The following is a 22,110-nucleotide window of genomic DNA, read 5'->3' as shown; positions in this document are numbered from 1 at the left end:
CACGTACTCAGCAGACACCAAAATTCTGTGGCTGTTTTCCACATTAGGATAACGGGATCACAGACCTAGAGCCTGTGGGCACAGAGGACATACCATACTGGCTTTTGTAGAAGACTCATTGTAGGGTTGGGGACTCTCAGCGAGAATGTAGAGCACATGGTCCCTAAGTTCCTGCAGCTTTGACTTTGAAGGGAACAGCCATTGAATATGTGGCTCTTACAGCCCTGTTGGGTGTGGTCCAGCTCCTGCTAGGGCAGGTTCAGGGCTGTGAGCTCATCTCATCTTCTTGGTAACACTATATACATGTTGGTGCACAGAAGACCACGGGCAGACAGACCTGAGGGTGCTCTTGCCCTAGAGCACACCAACTGTGTGAACTCAGAGGTAGTTCGCACGCACAGGTATGTGCGCCTGTGGACATGCATGCAGAGGTCAGAGGAGGACATCCAGTGTCCCTTGCTCCTTTGAGACAGTGTCTGTCAATGAACCTGTGCTAGGATGGTGGGTAGCAAGACCCGGTGATCCTCATATCTCTTTTATCTCTGCCCCACCTGCCCGGGCTGGGTCACAGGTGTGCATGGCCATACCTGACTTTTGTGTGGGTGCTGAGGACCTGAACTGAGGTCCTCTGAGGCACGGAGCCATCTTCTCAACACAACCTTCTGGGTTGTGGTTTTATTACAGTGTCGTCATGATAGAGGGACTGAGGGCCACAGCCTGTAGATGACGATGCCTCGCAGTGAGAAAGGATCCAGCTGTTCGGTACCCTCTCCCTTTCCATTACAGGCACGAGACAGCATTTTTCTCATCTTCAGTGTCCTACAAGGCTTTGCAAAATGCCCCTCAACTGTGTCTGACATCTCCCAACTGGGAAAGAGCGTGTGTGGTGGAGTCTGTGTTTTGAAGATAATGTTTCTTTTGGCCATTCTGGGAATTGAACCCAGGGCCTTACGCAGGCAGGCAGGCCAGCACTCTACCGCTGAGTGATATCTTCGTCCCTAGATTCTATGATTTAATGTGACTTTTACTCTGGAAACTAGTCACTGTTGGTCTTGGTACAGGGACCAGAGAAACTCTGTTGCCTGAAGCATCAGCACAAATGTTCTGGGATGTTTTCTTCCCTCCAGTACAGTAAACAGGTCACCTTCCCTCCTCAGAGGTCTGTGTCTCTCCCTCACCAACCCTGAGCTCTGAGGGGTGTTTTGGAGAGATGTCTGCTGTGATAAGCAGATGCCCAACTGTTGTGATTCAAACTGAAACCAGAAAGGCAGCAAGAAGGATAAGTACAAAGCCCGGGTGTTTTCAGACTGATCAGTCTCCTCCTCGCTTCCCCTTCCAGAACAGTCTAGGCTCACAGGAAATTTCACTTTCAGACTAGTCACAGGAGGCCTTCACTCTTTCTTTGTGCCCCCTGTCCCCGGCCCCTGCGGCCTCTGCTCAGCAGCCTGTATGGCTCATGGTTCAGATATCTCCAGAAGTTGTCACTGTCTGGCCCTTCTGGATTAACTTAGAGTGCCCAACACAGAATGGCGCCTGCTCGGCATGGATCAGATCCTCCTTGCCCACATACCAGGATAAGTCTTTTGTTGAGGACCAGCCAGGCTAAGCCCAGGAACTGCCTTTCCACAGGAAAGGGGTAAATATTTATTTATCCATTTTTGTGGTGCTGGAAATGCAACCCAGAGAGTCACGTAGGCTAGGCTAGCTCATGACCACCAAGCTATAGCGACCCACACAGACACACACATACCAGTAAACATTGCCTTTAAATTCGCATGGGGAGTGCTTGGACAGAGAGTTCCATCAGTGAAACGCTTGCCTTGAAAGCACAAGGACCTGAATTTGATCCTCCAAAGCCACATTTTAAAATGCTGGGGCATCAGTGTGTGTGTTTATAACTCCGTGGCTGGAGAGGCAGAGACAAGTATATCCTTAGGGCTTGAGGGCTAGCCTAGCCTACTTGGTAAGTTCCAGACCAGTGAGAGAGTGAGAGACCCTGTCTGAGGAATAACACCTGGGGCTGACCTTTGGCATGTACACACACACACACACACACACACACACACACACACACACACACACACACACACACACATTCTGAATCATGAAATGATTGGAGCCCAGCTGAAGCTTCACCTTGCCCCTCTCTCAAGCCCCAAGCCGAGCTCTCTCTCAGTGGAGCTGGTGTGAGATAGGAAGAGGAGGCAGACCTACTTGGTAAGGCATGGGGAGAAGCCATGGAAAGAGAGATCTAGAAGCAGGGTCTAAAGGGCAGGCTGGGGCTGCTTTCAGTCAGGCCAGCCCTAACAGTGTCCATCAGTGTCACCTAGAGACTGCAGCCATGAGGTGCCATGACAGGCAGAGGGCTCCGAGGCTCTGGAGGGCACAGAGTAGCTAGTGAGCCTGGATCCTAGGAATACCTGGGGCTGACGCTCGGTCTGCCTGAGCTCTGGTCTGAGCAGAAGGAGGCAGGGTCATGTCCAAGTCTCTCAAGAAAGATCTGAACGAGAGAAGATGGGGTGGGGGGTGGGAGGGTGGGGAACCAGGGTTTGGAAGCATGACAGATTCATATTGTGCCTCCTCCTTGGGTGACCTTGGGAGAACCCTCACACTTTTTCTCCTCTTTGCCTCCTGGGGGATACGCGGGGATGAAGGGAAGTGATGTGTGACACCCAGGAGGGAGTGTCCTTTGGGGACAGTCTGCGTGCTGGGCTCCTGGGCTGGAAAGAGCCACCTCTGCAGGCTTACAAGCTGTCCTCACCCAGAGTGCCCCGGCCTGTCTGAACGTCCTCTTCTCCCAGAAGGTCAGCACGACCTCCTAGTCTGGGACGGGCTTGGCCCTGGTCTGTTTGGTCTTATCGTGGCTTCTCATGTCGCGCTGTCCAAAACACATCACTCATCTCCTCCATCCGGGGCTGAACGGATGCTGGGCTCCAAGGCCGCCCGTGACGGACAGCTCTGCTCACTCCTCCATCTCCTTGACAAAGAGCCCTGACTGGATTAGCATGGCCAAGTGCCGAACACTTGATCTCCCAGGGCCCTTGGGAGCTGAGGCAGCTGTGAGGCCAGTACGCCATCAGCAGAAGCCCGCTGGGTGGGGCTTTTGGGAAAGCAGTTGTGTTCTGGTGTGGGGGCTTGGTTGCTTTGATCCTTTGCCTGTATTCCTTCTCCTGATCTGGATGGAGTAGGATGCAGTCTCCTCCCTCCAAAGGGCAGAAGGAGCTGCTTCCGTCTTAGGAATCATTGAGGACAGACCTGGGAAGCCAAGCAGCCAGAGTGGAGTTCTCACTCCATGGAACCTGGCCTGCTTACCCATAAGGGAGTGCTTCCCTCCGCTCACCCTGGCATGACGCTGAGGATTTAAGGTCTTTACTCCACGTTTTAATAGGTGTATAAGGCTGGGTCCTTGTTTCATGTGGATTTCCTTTTAGAATGATGGCCTCTCTTGAGTTCCATGAGCCTTTGGTCGGGACTAACAAAGTAAAGCTGTACTCACACAGGCTTCTGCCATCTATGATGAGAACTCACCACTCCCGGGTGTAGCTGGAGTTTTCTCCAGTCCTGCCCAGCACCACGGACCCCGCAACCACTTATAAAATAATCACTCAGAAACTTATATTAATTAAACTGCTGCGCCATTAGCTCAGGCCTACCACTGACCAGCTCTTACACTTAACTCAGCCCATTTCTATTCATCTATATGTCGCCACGTGTTCCGTGGCTTTACCTGTTGCCTTTACATGTTGCTCCCTGGACGGCAGGCTGGCGTCCCCTCTCGACTTCCACCTCCCAGCCTCTCTTCTCTGCTTGTCCCGCCTATCCTATACTTTCTGCCTGGCTACTGGCCAATCAGCATTTTATTTATCAATCAATCACAGCAACATATATTCACAACATACAGGACATTCCACAGCACTCGGGGGGGGGGGGGGGGGCTCTCCCCGAGGCCTGTCCCCCAGAGTCTTGTGAAACATTGAGTCTCAGGGTAGACCTCCCACCCCAGTGAACAGCATGTCTCTTGGACTATCTGGAGTTCCTGGTCTTTCCTGTGGGGTGACGGACACAAACAGGGGTTATTGGTGAGGTTGATGCCCTGAGGAACTGGGCAGGCTCTCCCCGGAGGGTGCACCACCCGATGTTAGTCTGCCACCTCCTCTTCTGATAGTATAGCATCCCAGAGTGCTGTAGAGTCTACCAGCCCCTCTAAATTCCCCTCCCTTTGGCTCTTATGAGGGTTAACCTCTGCAAATAGTCCCTTTTACCAGGCTTTCCTGGGCTGCTAACCAGTTCCCCAACCAGACTTACTGTCAGTTATGAATGCTCGGCCTTATCTTACGCTTGTCCCACTTAGCTCTTTTTTTTGGTTTTTCGAGACAAGGTTTCTCTGTGTAGCTGTGCACCTTTCCTGGAACTCGCTCTGTAGACCAGGCTGGCCTCGAACTCACAGAGATCCGCCTGGCTCTGCCTCCCGAGTGGTGGGATTAAAGGCGTGCGCCACCACCGCCCGGCTACCAGAACACTTTCTTAATGTATTCCAGAGGCAAGGAATTTACAAAGTACGCATAGCCTAGCTAAAAGCAACAAATTCCTGGGATTCAACACTCCACTCCACTCTCTGCCTTTAAAATGACACAGTTTCCTATCACAGGACTGAGGGGTTGCACTGGATAGTGGTTTTCCATCCTTTGCTATCAGGAAAACCTACATGGAGCATTTAGATGTACAGAGTTTGTTTGTCCTGGGGGAAATCTCGACGGCCAATACTCTTATGAACTGATCTATGTATGCCAAGGTGCATTTTCCTAGCCTGAGATGTAGCTCGGTGGTAGAACGCTTGCCTGGTATATGCAGGACCCTGGGCTCCATCCCCAGCACCACCAATAAGTCCAAGTTTCTTTACGTAGAATTGGGTTACTACAGCTGTTTGGGGTGGCTCAAACCTGTAACCCCAGCTCCCGGGAGGCTGACGCAGCAATGTGGTAAGTTGGAAGCTAGCCTGGGTTGTACAGTGAGTTTCAGGCTAGCCCTTTCTAGAGGGTGGGTGCCTGTTTCAGAAAACCAGCAACAACAATAAAATAAACAAATAAGACAAAAAAAGCTGAAATAAACAAAAAGCAACAAAAATAGCATCTCGAGCCGGGCATGGAGGCGCATATCTTTTTTTATTATTAATTATTTTCATTTATTTTACATACTGACCACAGTCCCGCCCCCCTCCCCCCATCCCCTCCTTCCACCTCCCTTCTACCTCCCCCTATTCACTTCTCCTCTGTCTCCATTCAGAAGGGGCAGGCCTCCCATGGGAGTCAACAAAGCATGGCACATCAAGTTGAGGCAGGACCAAGCTCTGCTCCCTGCACCAAGGTTGGGCAAGGCAACCTAGCATGGGTTCCCCAAAGCCAGCTCCAGTAGGTGTTGCTTATCTCTAATCCCAGCACTCAGGAGGCAGAGGCAGGCTGGTCTCTGTGAGTTTGAGACCAGCCTGGTCTACAGAGTGAGTGGCAAGACATCTAGCCCTGTTACAGAAAGAAACCCTGTCTCAGGGTGGGGTGGGGATACCTGTTTCATAAGGTCGTTAAGAAGATCAAACAAGGCAGCACTCAGGAGGCAGAGGCAGGTGGATCTCTGTGAGTTCAAGGCCAGCCTGGTCTACATAGTGAGTTCTAGGACAGCCAGGGCTACAAGTTGAGACTCTGTCAACTTTGCGGTACATACATGTTTGTCCTGGAGGAGTATTCAGGAAGAGCAAGCAAGGTGGCTAAGTAGTTAAGAACACTGGCTGCTCTCCCAGAGGACCTGGTCTCAGATCCCAGCACCCACAAGGTGGCTCACAACCTTCTGTGACTCCAGTTCCAGGGGAAGCTGATGCCCTCTTCCAGGGCACTACATGTGTATGATACATACATATATACATGCAGGCAAAACATACACATAAAATAAAAATAAGTAAATCTTTTTTTTGTTTGTTTGTTTTTGTTTTTTCGAGACTGAGTTTCTCTGTGTAGCTTTGTGCCTGTCCTGGAACTCACTCTGTAGCCCAGGCTGGCCTCAAACTCACAGAGATCCACATGCCTCTGCCTCCTGAGTGCTGGGATTAAAGGCGTGCGCCACCACTGCCCGGCAAGTAAATCTTATAAAAATAAAAAGGATAGCCACACAACTTTTCAGAAGCCGTTCAGTAATTAAGTGGAATGAAGGATTAGTTCCCATCAATTTTTCTCAACTGACTCTGTATCTTTAACTTTGTTAAATGTGACTTTCTCCCTGGAGGTGCAGAATTGTAGTATATAGTTGTGACTTTAAAAAGAAGCCATGATGGCCCACACCTTCAATCCCAACATTCAGGAGGCAGAGGCAAGTGAGTTTGAGGCCAGCCTGGTTTCCAGAGTGAGTTCCAGGACAGCAAGGGCTACATAGTGAAACCCTGTTTTGAGAAAACAAAAAACAAAACAAAATGCTCGCTCTCTCTCTCTCTCTCTCTCTCTCTCTCTCTCTCTCTCTCTCTCTCTCTGTGTGTGTGTGTGTGTGTGTGTGTATATGTGTGTGTGTGTATATATATATATATATATATATATATATATATATATATATATATACATATATTCCCCCATACATACAGTAACTTTGAAGTTCCCATTTGCCAGGATCTGCAAAATCTGCCTTATCTGAAAGTGATGGGAAGGAATTATAAAAGATATAAAGAAGCTGAGAAATCTGCAGTAAACTTGTCAAGATGGAGAAGAGTCCCTCCTGTCCCTCAGAGGAAAGAACCTATAAACCAGTAAAAAGAGAAAGGAGACAGACTGTCAGTCAGGGACTGAGCCAGAGTGCAAGTGAGGCGTTCACACTCGGAGATGTTTCTTTTACATTTGGAAAGAGAAATTCCAGGGATAATTTAGGAATGTAGACAGGGACAAGAGAGAACCGGATGGTTCAAAAGCATGGAAGATGTTGGATTTCACCTGCAAGGAAGGGAGAGCAAATCAAAACCACACTGTGGGGGTGGGGGAGGGGGAGGGGGAGGGGGAGGCTGGAGCTCAGCTGGTGGTGTGCCAGCGTGTGCAAAGCCCTGAGACTTAAGTCCTAGCACTCTAGTGGTGCACGCCTGTAATTCTAGTACTTGGGAGGCGGAAGCATGGTAAGTTCAAGGCCATCCTCGGCTACATAGCAAATTGGAGGCTAGTCTGAGATATGTAAGACTCTACCTCAAAAACAAAATACCACCGCTCCCCCCCCCCAAAAAAAAAAATAACAGGAAAAACCCCATCATAGTCAGCCACCATTTCACATGTTATCGGCATGCAAAAGTGAGAAAAGTTGATAGTGGGCCAGAGTGGATGAAGATGTGGGGCACCTAGAGAATCGTTTAACTGATGGCGGGAATATAGGTTGGGCCCACGCTACACTTTTGGGGATGCTATCTGTGTAGCCCACACAACTCCATAGCCTGTGTTTGTGATGGGGGTGACCCGAGAATGCTTCTCTAAGGGTCATTTGCGGTAACCCACGAGCAAGCAAGCCCTGGAAATAGCTGTCCATGGGGAGAATAAATCGTACAGTGTCATCCTACACAGCAGTGAGGAGACCCTGATAGGCGGACGCAGCGTAGTGGGTAAACCTGAGGGCTTTGTATGAAGCGAAAAGCCAGTCTTAGGAGACGTGCGCAGCCCAAGCGCACTCCTGCAGACTGTAGGAGAGGGAAACGGAATGGCATGCTGCGTGCCTAAAACTAAAATTTAAGTCGCTTGTTAGAGATACCGTACCTGCTTGCTGCGCCAGCCTGGTGATTAGAGTTCGACCCCCAGAGACCACACAAAAAACAAGATGCCATGTTGTCCATCTGCGAGCCTAACATTCCTGCTGTGAGGTGGAAGGCAGAGATGGGAGAATTGACAGGCTCGTCGGGAGTACACCCCATGAGGAGAGAAACCCTGCCTCAATGATGGAGAAGTTGGCCAGAGCCAACGCCTGAAAGCTGCCCTCTGACCTCCACGGAACCTGATCCCCGGGGTGCTGTGACACCCACATGCCTCTCTCTACTAAATAAATAATTTTGTTTTAAAAGGAAAGAAATGGTATTTTCAGTCCTAGCTCAGGTCTATTGAAACCAGAATTCTAACAAGACCCCCTCAGGCATTCCTACATATATTAAAGTTGACCTTTGCAAAGCAGGGAAAAAAAAAAAAAACAAACCATCAGATTAAGTCTATGTTAAGTTTTAAGCTAAACATTAAGTGAGAGTTGCGTTGAAAACCATTCAAAGCATAAGAAGAAAAACAAGGGAAGAATAAAACATAAAATTCAGGCCAGGTATGGTGGCACACAACTTTAATCCCAGCACTGGGGAGGCAGAGGCAGAGGTTCAAGGCTAATCTGGTCTACGGAGTGAATTCCAGGACAGCCAGGGCTGCATAGAGAGATCCTGCCTTAAATTTAAAAAAGTCAACAACAAAAACATAAAATTCAGATTCTTGATTACTTGGGAAGTCTGACTAGGTAAAGAATAATGTGAGAGCTTTCCAGGGATAACCTGGGTGCTTGTTTTGAAATTAATGGTGTGGGCCAGAGCCTTCATTGTATAAAAGTAAAAAAACAAACAAACAACAACAACAACAACCAACAATAGTGGCCTGAGTCTCACGTGGTGAGTTCGAGGCCAGCCCGGCCTAATGAGACGTGGCTCCAAAAACAAACACAATTATATAAAGTGCTAAAGATGTGAGTGCCGAGGCCCCCCCCCGGAAGTGTGTGCTCACCGCTATCACTATTTGTGTATTTTGCATATATTTGAATATATCACCTTAAATGTGTAGAAACCAGCCTTGGTGATGAGCTAACACCAACAAGAATAATGTGGAAAACGTTAATTATTTATTTACTTTTCTGGAAAGTTTTGGCAAGGATCTGATATTCAGGGTTATTAACTCCCCCCCCCCCCACACACACCCATTCTCTTATTGCTTGCCTCTAGGAGAACCTTCTCAGAAATACTCATGGTACTTGCATGTGCTCCATGTTGGGTGGTGGGTAAGATCTCTTGCAAATAGTTCTGTTATTACAAGGAAAAAAAAAATTAGCCAGGCAGTGGTGGCGCATAACTTTAATTCCAGCACTCAGGAGACAGAGGAAGGCAGGTCTCTGAGTTTGAGGCCAGCCTGGTTTATAGAAAGAGTTCCAGGACAGCCAGGGTAACATAGAGAAACTGGTCTCAAAAAAAAAAGTTCTCTTATTGAAGAAGTGTGTGTGTGTGTGTGTGTGTGTGTGTGTGTGTGTGTGTGTGTGTGTGTAGTGTCCCTGAAAATTATACTCATGGTCAGTTGTAGCCAGAAACATGAAAGTGTTCATGGGACCTGCGTCTCAAGGGCAGGGTTCCTAACATTGTTGCTTTGAGCAAAAGCCACGGGATACTTATCTCTTCTTAAGCTTTTAGTTTTTGTTGGAAGATGCACGGCGAACTGTATTAAAGGGAGGGGGAGCGGAGATAAAAAAGAAAAAAAAAAAAAACCAACAACAAAACAAAACTGTGGCAGCTGGGTCATTGTGACCTCGAGCCGCCTGGAATGCAGCTAATTGGAGCAGCTGGCAGGGATGAGTCAACGCAGCCAGCCTGTGCCTCCTCTCCAGTGGCAAGAGTTCATAGCAGACTCATTGTTTCTCAGCCAGAGATACTCGCCCAAGCCTGTCTGCATCCGTAGGAGGAGGGAGTCAGTCTATCTTCTAAGCCGTGAGCTGTGTTAGTGGGTGCAGAGCGTGTCCTGTGAGTGACGCTGGAGATCTGCTGGGACGGGGGAGTGGCTTATTCATCTTGTTATAGACAGTTTCCTCGCAGATTGCAGCAGATTGTCTGCTGAGTGTCTACGACGACGTGCCAGGGTTTGTCAGAGGTTCCTTAGGGTCTTGTCACCTTTTGGAACTTTTCAATTCCCCAATCTTCTTCTTCTTCTTTTTCTTCTTCGAGACAGGGTTTCTCTGTGTAGCTTTGCGCCTTTCCTGGAACTTACTTTGGAGACCAGGCTGGCCTCGAACTCACAGAGATCCGCCTGCCTCTGCCTCCCGAGTGCTGGGATTAAAGGCGTGCGCCACCACTGCCCGGCCTCCCCAATCTTCTAAGGGTATTTTAGACCCCGTTTTGCTGAGAAAATGGATGGCTCTGGAGTGGTCACCCCTAAATGTTTGAGTAAGTGAGAAGTGAATTCAAACGCTATGGAAGAAAAAGACTATAAAGAGAGGGAGACGGGCTGAAATGGACCCAAAGAATGGGTCCCAGCAGTTCCGAGGTGTCCTGACCTCCTGATGACTCGTCCCTCCCACACTGTTTCTAAGTTCTAGGTTCAAAAGAGATGGGGTGGAGGTTCAGTCGGTAAACCGGCAAATAACACAAGGCAGAGGAGGAGGTGTGTTTATGGCTCACAGAGAGACTTCATCTTAAACACATGGAGAGGGGCTGGAGCGATGGCTGGGTGGTCTCTTGCAGAAGACCCAGGCTTGATTCCCAGCGCCCACATGGTGGCTCACAACTGTCTGCAACTCCAGTTCCGGGGGGATCCCACCCCTTCTTCCGGCCTCCATGGGCACCAGGCGCATGCACGTAGTACCCAGACATACGTGCAGGCGAAATACTCACACACGTAAAATAAATAAACCTTTTAGAAAAAGGACAGATACTGACGGCAGCCGCGGCGAAGTGCGTCATCCTGCTTAATCCCTGCAGAGCCCCCAAGGAAGCCTCGTTAACTCCGAGTGCTGCCAAGGAGGCTGGAGGTCAGAGAGACACGGGGTCTGCTATGGGTCACAAGGTAACAGCGGGTGAGGAGGCTGGGACTGGAACCCAAGCACAGATGTCCCAAAGCCTCGCTGGGGAGGAGTCTGCTTTCCTGTAAACCGATGGGGGGGGGGGATGGGTTTTTCACCGTGAGGTCTGACCTTTTTGTATTCATTGGAGGAAAGAGACCAAATGGCATGGAGTGTCAGAACTTTCCTTTGTAGGACCAAACGGCAAGTATTAGTCCCACCCTAAGAAGAGATTCAGTGCAGAGGGTCAAGCAGGAGTGGAAAGGTTTTGGATTAGGAGTGTGTGGGGTGGAATTTGTATGGAGGCTTTTTTTTTTTTTTTTTTTTAAAAACCAACACCAGCATGCTGTGCGTTTTGATCCATCCCTTGCTCTTCACATAGACACATAAATGGGAAACTTAAGTTGTGTGTGTGTGTGTTTTGAGGGTCTGGTAACTTTCAGGCTGGCTTTGAGCTTACTATGTAACATCGAAGATGACCTTGAACTTCTCACCCTCTGCCTCTACCTGTAGGGTGCTGGGATGATAGGCATAAAACCTTGGCTTATACTCTGCTGGGGCCTGCAACCAGAGCATTGTGCATGCCAGGCAAGCATGCTATTATCTTGTATGCAAGACTACAGATATACTTTCTGACACCAAGAGGTGGGTGAAAAGAATACAGAGAGACAATCATTTGTCTTATAATACGTGTGTGTTCTTAAAAAAATCATTGCACCATGCGAGACTGATAAAAAAAAAAACCCTTCATTTATTGGGATGGGGTTAAAGACAAAGCGATCAAACGTCTCATCAGTGGCACATTTTAAAGAGAGATAAAATCCTAAGAAAAGAGGCAGCAGCATGTCTTACACATGTGCAAATGGTTAAGGAATATATATATATATATATATATATATATATATATATATATCCTACAATAAATACAAAATGATAACCTTGAAGGACCCAAGTGAATGTGATGAAGTCGTACCCATTCAGGTGGGCATTGGAAGTAGCCCGTGTTAGTGTGCTTTCGTGGAGGAAGGGAGCAGAGAAATCTGTAGGAAACTCTAATACCCCATGTGCAGGGCAGGTCTCATAACGACGTGCTAGCTGGAGTAGCTGGTGGATGCGTGCATGGGTTTTGTGTGTTCCTGTGTAGCCCAATCCAGCTAGGTGCCATTTAGACCCACTTACCTCCGTAGATCTTGGAGAGGACGTCACTCCTAAGCACGCACACATGCAAATCGAGAGGTGTTCCCTTTACTCCTCACATGTCAATATGGTCATACGAACTGGACCTTCCAAAGCAAGCATGGTAGCAGGCCTGGCTGCATGGGGGGGGGGCACTAATACGATGTAGAACTCTTGACCTGAGTGTGGGAAGTGAGTGGTTTTGTTCCCCGCCTCTCCCGTGTGCTACCTTATCCACACTGGGTCCTTCCACAGGGACCCAAATGAGCTGTGTCACCTCCCTGGGGCCCTCCGAGAATATTTCTGACAGTCTTTTCATGCAAGGATTTTATAGGAAGGTGAATCTGACCCCCAATCTCTCTGAAGACAGTAGCTGTTTTTAAGTTTCGTTCTTAAAGCTCCTTGCTGTGTCCCGGGCTCTTCGGATACTTCTGTCGCTTCTGGGTGCTGTTCTTGTGTCTCATTCTCTCCTTGAATGCTGGGTGACCCTTGGATTTTTCCAGTGTGTTTAGGAATGAGGGCAACCGACAGGTGTGGCTTTGGGAGCCCAGGACAGAATCAGATGGTATTCTGGAGGCATTTGGAGGCAGACTTGTTCCCAGGGGTTGACTGGGTTGGCAGGATGATGACCCTGCTGAGCATTTGGGGGGTGATGTTGGTTTCTGGGAGTTTAGCATGTGGCCTTAGGAGTGGGTTCCAGAGACCTGGTAGATGGCTTTGGAGAGATTCCCATTCCCAGACTTGCTGCAGGCAGGCATGGGTAGCTCAGTGTACTCCACCTGCTGAAGCTAAGGGTGTACTCACTGGCTTCCGGAAGTTCAGTGAGCCTGAGCTTCTCTCTGTCTGTCAGCTTCCCTTAAAATGTGTGGCTCAAAAACAACTCCCCATTTAAAGCTTAAAAGGAAATAAACATGATCATCTTTTTTATTTTTTATTTATTTATTTTTGTTAGTGGCCCACACACCTCTGTGAGTTCTACATCGTGAGTTCCAGGCCAGCCAGGGCTGCCGAGTGAGACTCTGTCTCAGAAAGAACTTATTGCGTTTATCTGCGCGCGCGCGCGCGCGCGTGTGTGTGTGTGTGTGTGTGTGTGTGTGTGTGTGTGTGTGTGTGTATGTGTGTGTACACATGCCACAGCAGTCACATGAAAAGTCAGCAGGTAATTTATGGGAGTCGGTTCTTCCCTTCTAATATGTGGGTCCTGGGGATTGAACTCGGGTCGTTAGGCCTGGCAGCAATCAATCACCTTTAACCCTTGAGCTATCCTGTAGGCACCCAAACTAGATTTAAAAAAAAAAATGATGGTTTCGGGGGGTCAGGTGTGGAGGCAGAAACTCATTGTCATTGTAAGTTTCTGTTTGTCAATCTCTTTCAGCTGGCTGCATTTTTAGAGAAAAGGATGATCTATCTGCACCTAGCCCATAGGATGACAGTTGATCGAGTTATGTATAAATGAAAGGTAAATAATGCATTCCTCGATGAAAATGTGTTGAATGAGTTCTTCGTTCTTTTTATCCTAGACAGTCTGGAATTCACCAACTCGAGGGAAGAGGCTGAGCGCAGTCTAACTAGATGGGAACACTAGGGCCCTGGGTTTTCGTAAGCCCCCACAAAAGGTCACACCAGTTTGGTGTACACAATTTATTTCATCTTCTTAACTTGCTGGCTATGCCCAAGAAATTCATAGGCTTTTCATAGTTTGCCTAAATATGGGTATTTGGAGCATGGTTTTGTTGTTCTGTTGTAGCTCTGGGCTCTTAGCTCCTCCTTTTCCCTTCCCATTCTCCTTTCCTAATGAAGGCGGTCATTGCAAATAAGCTCCTCCAAATACCCTTTGTTGTGTGAGGTCATAGCTCAGGGCCAAGAACTTGCATATATACATATATGACGGGGTGGGGGTGGGGAGGGTTTGAGACAGGGTTTCTCTGTGTAACAGCTCTGGCCATCTTGGAACTCACTCTGTAGCCCAGGCTGGCCTCAAACACACAGAGATCTGCCTGCCTCTGTCTCGAGAGTGCTGGGATCAAAGGCGTGTGCCACCACCTCCCGGTGCACAGGTATTTTTTTCTTTCCCCAGACACTGTGGTGGGCATGGGATGGACACATCTGCGCTCCGTTCTCTTGAAGATCCCCCCCATGTTAGAAGAGCATACAGACTGATTGTTCTAAGAGATCAATGTGGAGTGGAAGATTGTGTTCAGAGCTGGAAGCAGGTCCACCACACTGTGGAAGAGATGCTTGAGCTGGGTATTGAAGAATGAATAGGAATTCGTGATAGGAATAGAGAGGAAGGAGTTTATGGCAGCGGGGAACACACAGCAAGGTGTGTGTGTGTGTATGTGTATGGCTCCCATCTTCAGGCAGCATCTGGTGGGTGCTGGGGCAGCCTTGCATCCTAAAGCGATTTGGAAACCGCTCAGGGACATGTTTTGTGAAACTCAAGGCATGTTTGCTTGTTGATGGTGGTTATCATCATAGTCTCGGGAGCATTCCGTCGAATAAACAGAGACTTCGTTGACTCTTGAAGGTCATTACTTCCAGTGTTTGTGGTCAGGAAGAAAAAAATAAAAGCTGATGTGGTAGGGGTGGATGGGATGGCTGTGCCCATGACCTTAGCGTTCTGTTTGTGGGGAAGGTTTTTTTTTTCCCTCAGGGTAGAGCAACATGAAATATGGCGAAGGGAGGGACCGAGATGTAAATCAGGAGGGCGAGCCACACCTCGCCCCCAGCAGCACACCACGCCCCCAGCTGCACACCTTGCCCCCAGCAGCACACCACGCCCCCAGCAGCAACCACGCCCCCAGCAGCAACCACGCCCCCAGCAGCAACCACACCCCCAGCAGCAACCACGCCCCCAGCAGCAACCACGCCCCCAGCAGCAACCACTCCCCCAGCAGTGCACCACGCCCCCAGCAGCAACCACGCCCCCAGCAGCAACCACGCCCCCAGCAGCGCACCACGCCCCCAGCAGCGCACCACGCCCCCAGCAGCGCACCACGCCCCCAGCAGCACACCACGCCCCCAGCAGCACACCACGCCCCCAGCAGCGCACCACGCCCCCAGCAGCACTGCTTGGGAGGGAGGGGGAAGCTCTCTGCCTTGCCATCTCCCCGCAGTTCCCCCCAACTGTGTCTGTCACATGTCTATCTTGACAGGGAGGGAAAAGCATGGCCAGCGCAAAGCCACCGCCACTCAGACCTAAGGAAGACAAAACCTGCTCTGCCAGATTTCTTATGCTAACTGAGACCATCTTAAAAAGTTTACAGATGAGAGCAAAAATGTGAACCGCCTAGAAACGCCGGAGGCAGCTGCCGCGCGTTGTCTGCCAGCCCCTTTATGATTTCTGTGTCCTCACAGATTGAGTTCTTAGCGGTGATGATTGTTGCCGTGACCCTGTGGTGTCCAGTGTTTTAAAGTACTGGGAACTGCTGCAGGCTCTCTGTGCGTGCTAACTTAGGAATCCACGTAGTACCCCTCAAAAAGCGGGGGTTTCTTTTCACTCTATTTTTCAGATTTGGGAAACTGAGGCGCATAATGGTTGACTTGCGCAAGGCTGAACATCTAATAAGTAAGAGTACAAACCCAGTTCCTAGACCCGGAGCGCATGGTAAACAAACTGCTGTTTAACTGTGTCTGTGTTACAGTCCATGGGTCAGTAATCAGAATATGTCTATACACCTATGTGTTAATTCAAAGCATACAATATCCAGCTATGGGAATTTTATGTTATGTGTATGTCTGTGAACCATGTGTGTGCAGATGCCCACAGAGGCCAGAAGAGGGCATTAGATTCCTTGGAACTGGAGTTATGAAGGGCAGTTGAAAGCTATCATGTGGGTCTTGAGAATCGAAGCCGGGTCCTCTGTAAGAGATCAAGTACTCCTCACCACCAAGACATCTCTCCAGTCCCGCAGTAGCGGTGTTGAATCTTTTTCATCCGCCCTCCCTCCCTCCCTCCCTCCCTCCCTCCCTCCCTCCCTCCCTCCCTCCCTCCCTCCTTCCCTCCCTCTCTCCCTCCCTCCCTTTTTTCTTTCCTTCCTTGTATCCTTGCATGGGGACTGAACTCGTGGCCTCTAGGTAAACTCTCCATTCCTCAGCCATATCCTCAGCCCATAAATCTTTCTCTTGCTGAATGTTATAGCCTACGAAAGTCGGTTATTTGCAATGCCTTCATGCATAGCTTTCAGTGTATGTGGGTGTTACAGGTTACCTAATATATTCCTCCTTCTTGGAGGTTTCCTTAGCTCCCAGCTTCCCACCATTACCAACAGTGCTCTGGCAGAAGGCCACAGGTGCTTTATGTGGGGTGGTCCTTCTCCATCCTCCTCTGAAGGAGAATGAAGGCAGACACCCCAGGAAGTTGCTTCAGGGTTCTGGAATCTTGTCAAGCAGGACCACCACCAGGGGGCGCTGCCCCACAGTCCCCAGAAGTGTACGACTGGGTGGTCTGGATGCCACCATTCCTAGGAGCCATTACCTAGGCAGGGGTGTGGGGGGTGGATGGAGGTATGAGGGTGGGTGGGTGTCTTAATTCCACCGGTGGTGCCTGGTACTTTTGGGAATGGCACTCAGAAACATCTAGGAACAGCAGCTACCTTTGCTGACACTGTAGGGAAATAACGATTAAAGTTGCTTCTCACCTTCCTTGTTCCCTTTTTTTAAAATTAGGGTTTGATCTTCAGTCCTGGATTCATAAAAGCAATGTATAGAATGTACAGAGGGCTCTGGATACTAGCTGGGGTTTCTCAAAGATTGGTATAGTAGTAGAAACAGATGATGCAAATGAGAACTGAAACCTGCCCTTAGGGCCAGGGGAACTGCTCCGTGGTTGACAGACAGCCCTTACAGGGCAAGCCTGGCAACCTGAGTTCAGATGCCTAGAACCCACGTAAAAGCCAAATGTGGTTTGTCCCCAGACCTCCACACACATGTGCCCCCCGTATACAGACACACCTGCACAGAAAGAAACAATAAAAATACAAGATCTACGCCTCTTGCGATTCTCGAGAGAGTTCCAGGTGCGGGGGGGGCGGGTGTACCCCGTGTTTAGGAGGTGGTGACTCTGAGGGACACTGGTTGCCTCTGGTTCACGCCACTGCTGCATTCGGTACACTCCCTGTCCTCTCACTGCCCCGCACAGCGCAGCAGCTCTGGTCGCTACCTTTTGCTCTCCCACACCAGCGTGCTTGGTTTTGTTCTCCCAAGTACAGAAACTTCCACACGGTTGAAGAGGGGACCAGTTGGACCTGCCTGTGGTTAGACGGATGAGTTGTTATGTACCTGCCGGGAGAGCACAGTGACCCACAAGAGCTTCTGTTCTGAGAACACTGACCCAGCAGGAGTGGGGGCAGATGGAGCCACTGCCAAGTCCCCTTTCTTTTCTGTGGGGAGCGGTTGGAGCCGTGGTGTGGCTGCAGATACTAGTCCTGATACCATTCAGTGTCAGGGCTCCTGAGCTGTGGTGTCAGGTCAACCGCCACCCCTCCCCTCCCCCAGGGCCGGGGGCTCCCCACTGTGCATCAGGGTGGAACAGAGTGGCCCTACTCTGTCCTGTCCTGTGCCCTGTTCTCCAAGGCAGATCAAAGGCAGGGGCTGAGGGAGGCAGGGAGCCACTGAGTGCTTCCAGCCCTTACGGGGCGAGAGGGGGGGGGGGGATTCGCGACCCGCTCTTAACTGGTTGGTTTAGGGGCTGCCTGAAGTGACCAGCTTTCTGTGAGGTATGGTGGATTTGACGTTGGGGTTGAAGAGGTCTGTCGGTGGCTTTTGCTTATGTATGGCAGTATGGGTTAGGGGTAAGCAGATTAGCTGCAGGGCATTGCCTTTGTGAGAATGTGAGATCCGTAAGCCGAGGGAAGCTCGCTTAATTATGTCCTCGGTGCTGTTTGCTGTGGTATCTAAGGAGGTAAAGGATGTGTTTTTGCGCAAGGTGGATGCAAAAGCCACAGTCGCGGCTATCACAAAGGGCAGACGAAGGAAACTTTCAGACACTTCTTTTCGAGTCCACTTTGCTGGCCCTGCCTGGAGAGGGGGGCTTTTCCAGTGACGTCTTCCCCAGCTTTGTGCTTCCATTGACCGCTCGCCGTGGCCAGAATGAAAAGCTGCTCTCTTGGTCATTCTTTTTGAGAGCACTCAAAGTTCTCCAAAAGGGGGGAAAAAAAATCACCCTGACCTTCTGTGAACAGATGTCTGCAAAAGGCGCATGAATCAGCGCGGTTTCCTCGCGGGCTGGGCAGGCTCAGGGGAGGAGGGCTTGTAGCTTGGTCACGGGGCGCCTTCCCAGCCCCCACTTTCTTTCCTCCATAGCACCTGTGGCGTTCATAGTTCCTGCAAGGCAGATCAGGGAATCTCCATTCGAATGCCCCCGTTTCCTGCCGGCGGGGCCGCCAAAGAGTTTATGGGATGCAATTCTGCAGTTTTAGTGCCTTGATTGACATATCATATATTCAGAGCTTGCTACTGATGGAGCAGTGTTGGAGCCACCAAAGCCTGCTGGAAATGACTGGGAGGGATGAGCATGTCATATTCGGAAGGCATCGCTTTGTTCTGTCCTGTTCTACATTTTGGGCTCAAGTCACTGAGGTGGCGCAGAGGGTAGAGGCGCGTGTTGCTGAGCCTGGCATTCTGAGTTTGATCCACCAGACAGACCCACGTGGTGGAAGGAGAGAACCGACTCCTGCATTCCCTAAGCAGGCATGTGAGTGCGCGTTCACAAAAGTACGCATGCGTGTACGCACAAGCTTTGGGCTCATTGGACACAAAGCCGTCCTGTCTTTGGGTGTTGTCTGGAGGATTGTTCTAGTTAGAATTTGTTCACAAGTTGGAAGACGGAGTCGGAGTTGGTGGTAGCTGGAATGTAGGGTGCTACAGTGAGACTTTGGGGGCTTTGTGGCCCCTGGGCTGCCTCTGCCCACCCTCATCTATGGTCTCGGAGGGCGGGCAGAGATTCTGGGGGTTGTGTCTTCAGAAAGAGCTGGAAGTCAGAGGGAGCCCCGAGGCATGTTTGGACTGCATTCTGAACAGAGGGCAGGTGGAAGGCTGAGAAGGGAGGCCAGTGGGGAGCCATGCACAGGGCCTGGTCTAGGAGCCCGGCTTTTCTTTTCAAGGTGTAGGGGGGATTGGACAGGGGTGGGGTGCATGGGACGAGGCCCCATGCAGGGAGCTTTGTAGGGCTGGGTGAGGACTTGGAGGGCCAGGGAGGCCTGGTTTGTTGGCGTCACTCATGCCAGCCTTGCGCTGCTGCTGCTGCTGCTGCTATTTCCTGCATTGCTGAGACCACTGCTAGCCCCTCACCGTTTTCAGACGTGGAAGCCAGCAGGGCCCCTCCACAGCCTTACACAGAGCGACGTCTTCATGCTTCCCCATCTCTCTATGCCATCTCACTAGGTTCCCCTAAAATCCTTTCTGGCTGGAACTGTGCCAGGAGGCCTGGCGACATTAAGCCGAGATAGAATTTTCTGCCCCCCCCGCCCCCCCTTGTCCCTTTCCCTGGAAGGTGGCTTCTGCCCACCCCTTGCCAAGGCAGCACACACCATCAGTGTTCACATTGACGACCTGTACTGCTTGCATCACTGAGGGATGTTTCGGGGCAGGTTTGCAACCTGTCCATGTTTTCTTAGCACGAGGTGGGAATGAGACACTTCGGCCATGCAACAGGCTTAGACCATGGAAGCACTGGACTGTCGGGTCAGACTGTGATCCTGGGGGGAGAATGGTCTTTGCTTCTCCCAGGAGCAGGGCAGGCAGAGGTCAGGCCAGAAGCATTTGTGGCTTGAGACACACCGACTCTCTGTTTTTTTTTTTTTTTTTTTTTGTTTTTGTTTTTTTTTTTTCCGAGACAGGGTTTCTCTGTGTAGCTTTGCGCCTTTCCTGGAACTCACTTGGTAGCCCAGGCTGGCCTCGAACTCACAGAGATCCGCCTGGCTCTGCCTCCCGAGTGCTGGGATTAAAGGCGTGTGCCACCACCGCCCAGCCACACCAACTCTCTGAACTTGGGCTTTGATAGTCTTGAGGCAAGTGGTGCCGTCTCTAGGAGCCTGGGGTGGCCAGGACGGTGGAGAGAGGACCTTTCTCCATAGGCAATTATTTCAGGCTCAGAGGGAGATGGGGACCGAGGGAGGGGATGGGAACAACAGTAAGCTTCTTTCCTGCTTCTGCAGCGGCCCTTCAGGGGAGCTGGTAGACAGGGGACGGGTCTCTGTGGCTTTTGGGAGAATAAATCCAGGCCCATGTGGAGATGTAGACAGCTTCCTGGGGGGTAGGGGAGGAGATGGAGCAGTGCTGACTTCCGGCTGAAGCCTTAGCTGAAGGACGGCCATGTAGAAACGGTGGCTGGACGGGCCTGTGCTCTAGAGGGAAAAACGGCCGGTGTGCAGCCTGTTCCCTGATTTTCCCGGGAAATTTCCTCTCGCCTGTGATTGGAGCAAAGAGCAGTAAGGTCTTCGGTAAATACCTGGGGGAGGAGAGTCAGCTGCTGAAAGATGTTCTAGATTGTAACAGGGGGCAACGTCCTGGCTGGGGACCTGAATTATAACCCCAGCCGGGCTCATCTGACGTGGGCTGCACCCAAACACTGTCACCGTCCCACACTTCATCCTCCATACCTCGCTGTCGCCTCCCCTCACACCTGCCTCCTCTGAGTGGTTGGTGTCTGGGGTCTTCAGTAGCCCAGCCCCACGGGGCATGAAGAGAACAAGTGTAAGTATGTATTCGTAATGTGTATCTAAAGCGTATTTACTGACTTACACATTTAATGCGTGGATTAAAGTGTTCTTATGTATTGTTTATGCTATAAAACATACATTTTATACTGTAAAATGGTGAGAAGGCTCAGTGAGTACAGTTCCTGTTGTGCAAGCTTGAGGGCCTGAGTTCGGATCCCAGGGACCCACTTAAAAAGCTGCCCTCTGTAATCCCGGTATTGGGGAGGCAGAGACAAGAGGATCTCTATAGTTCCTTCAGTAGCCTGCTGGTGTTTGTTGAGCTTCAGACTCAGTGAGAGGTCCTGCTTAAAAAAAAAAAAAGACAGAGAGTAACAGAGGGAGACACTTGATGTTGAGTTCTAGCCTCTATGGATGTGCACACAAACATGCATTGCATATCCAAAAAAAAAATGTTTTAAAAAAATGTACTGGAAAATGATGGAAGTGAATGAATAAAACAGCTGCACTGAAGTTATATGTTTTTGTGTGTTCTTTGTTGCTGTGACGGACAGGTTTCTGCAATGAGGATTATGTGGGCCCAGTCCTGCAGTCGCTCAGACCCAAGTCAACACACAGAGGCTTAGATCAGTTATGAACTGGATGGCCCATGGCTCAAGCCTCTTGCTAGCTAGCTCTTCTATCTTAAATTAACCCATTTCTATTAATCTATAAATTGCCACGTGGCTGTGGCTTACCGGTGTTTTACACCTTGCTTCTCATGGCTATGCTGGCGTCTTTCTCTCTCCCCTTTGCCTTTCTTCTTCCTGTCTCTCTCTTCAGTTTCCTGCCTAGCAGACTTGCCATAGGCCAAACGGCTTTATTTATCAACCATTCGTAGCAACACATATTCACAGCATACAGAAAGACATCCCATAGCACTGGCCCAAGGAACCATTTCTTTTTTGGGGGGTGGGGGGGAGTGGAATTGACTTCTTTATTTCCAAATAATGCCTATACTGCAGTATTTCATTTGTTTCTAGACCATCTTTTCATTCTTACTGTAGAATATGAGAATTTAGCTTTCTTATATATCCTGTAGCAATTACACATTTTTCTATATACACACCCTGAACAGACACACACACACCACACCACACCACACACACACCACACACACCACACGCTCACATCCAACCCTCTATCAAATATATATGCATCAACACATATGCATGCACCCGAATTCACACATCCAATAAACAGTGACGTGCACACGTCCAGACAGACCTGCGTGTACCCGGACTCACGCATGCCCAAGACAGGTGCACACGCCCTCCCTTTCCTTCATCTTTCAAAGCCGGTGAGTCAGTACTGCTCGTAGACTTACGGTCTTTGAAAACTGCTCCTCCCATGTAGTTCATCTGCTTTCCCTGCAGGTACTCTTTCTTTTCTAGACATTAAGGCCTTGTGAATCCAGCCTCTTATTTTGGTAGAGTTTGAAAAGCTC

General features: G+C 49.9%; 1 protein-coding gene across 6 annotated transcripts in view; it reads left to right on the top strand.

The window, feature by feature from the left end:
- The window catches only part of Greb1 (growth regulating estrogen receptor binding 1), a 136,737-nt gene that overhangs the window by 38,066 nt on the left and 76,561 nt on the right, over positions 1-22,110 (top strand). For 5 of the 6 annotated variants that reach the window (XM_076559616.1, XM_042266786.2, XM_076559615.1 and 2 more), the window contains exon 2: positions 13,343-13,426. The exons of the other annotated variant lie outside the window; for it this stretch is intronic. The gene's annotated coding sequence lies outside the window, so the exon portion shown is untranslated. The remainder of the gene's footprint in view (positions 1-13,342; positions 13,427-22,110) is intronic. 6 annotated transcript variants of the gene reach the window in all.

The sequence above is a fragment of the Peromyscus maniculatus genome, chromosome 22 (genome assembly GCF_049852395.1).
Source record: "Peromyscus maniculatus bairdii isolate BWxNUB_F1_BW_parent chromosome 22, HU_Pman_BW_mat_3.1, whole genome shotgun sequence".
Lineage (NCBI taxonomy): Eukaryota > Metazoa > Chordata > Mammalia > Rodentia > Cricetidae > Peromyscus > Peromyscus maniculatus.
Note: the sequence above shows the minus strand (reverse complement) of the source record. Positions and strands in the feature narration are given on the sequence as shown.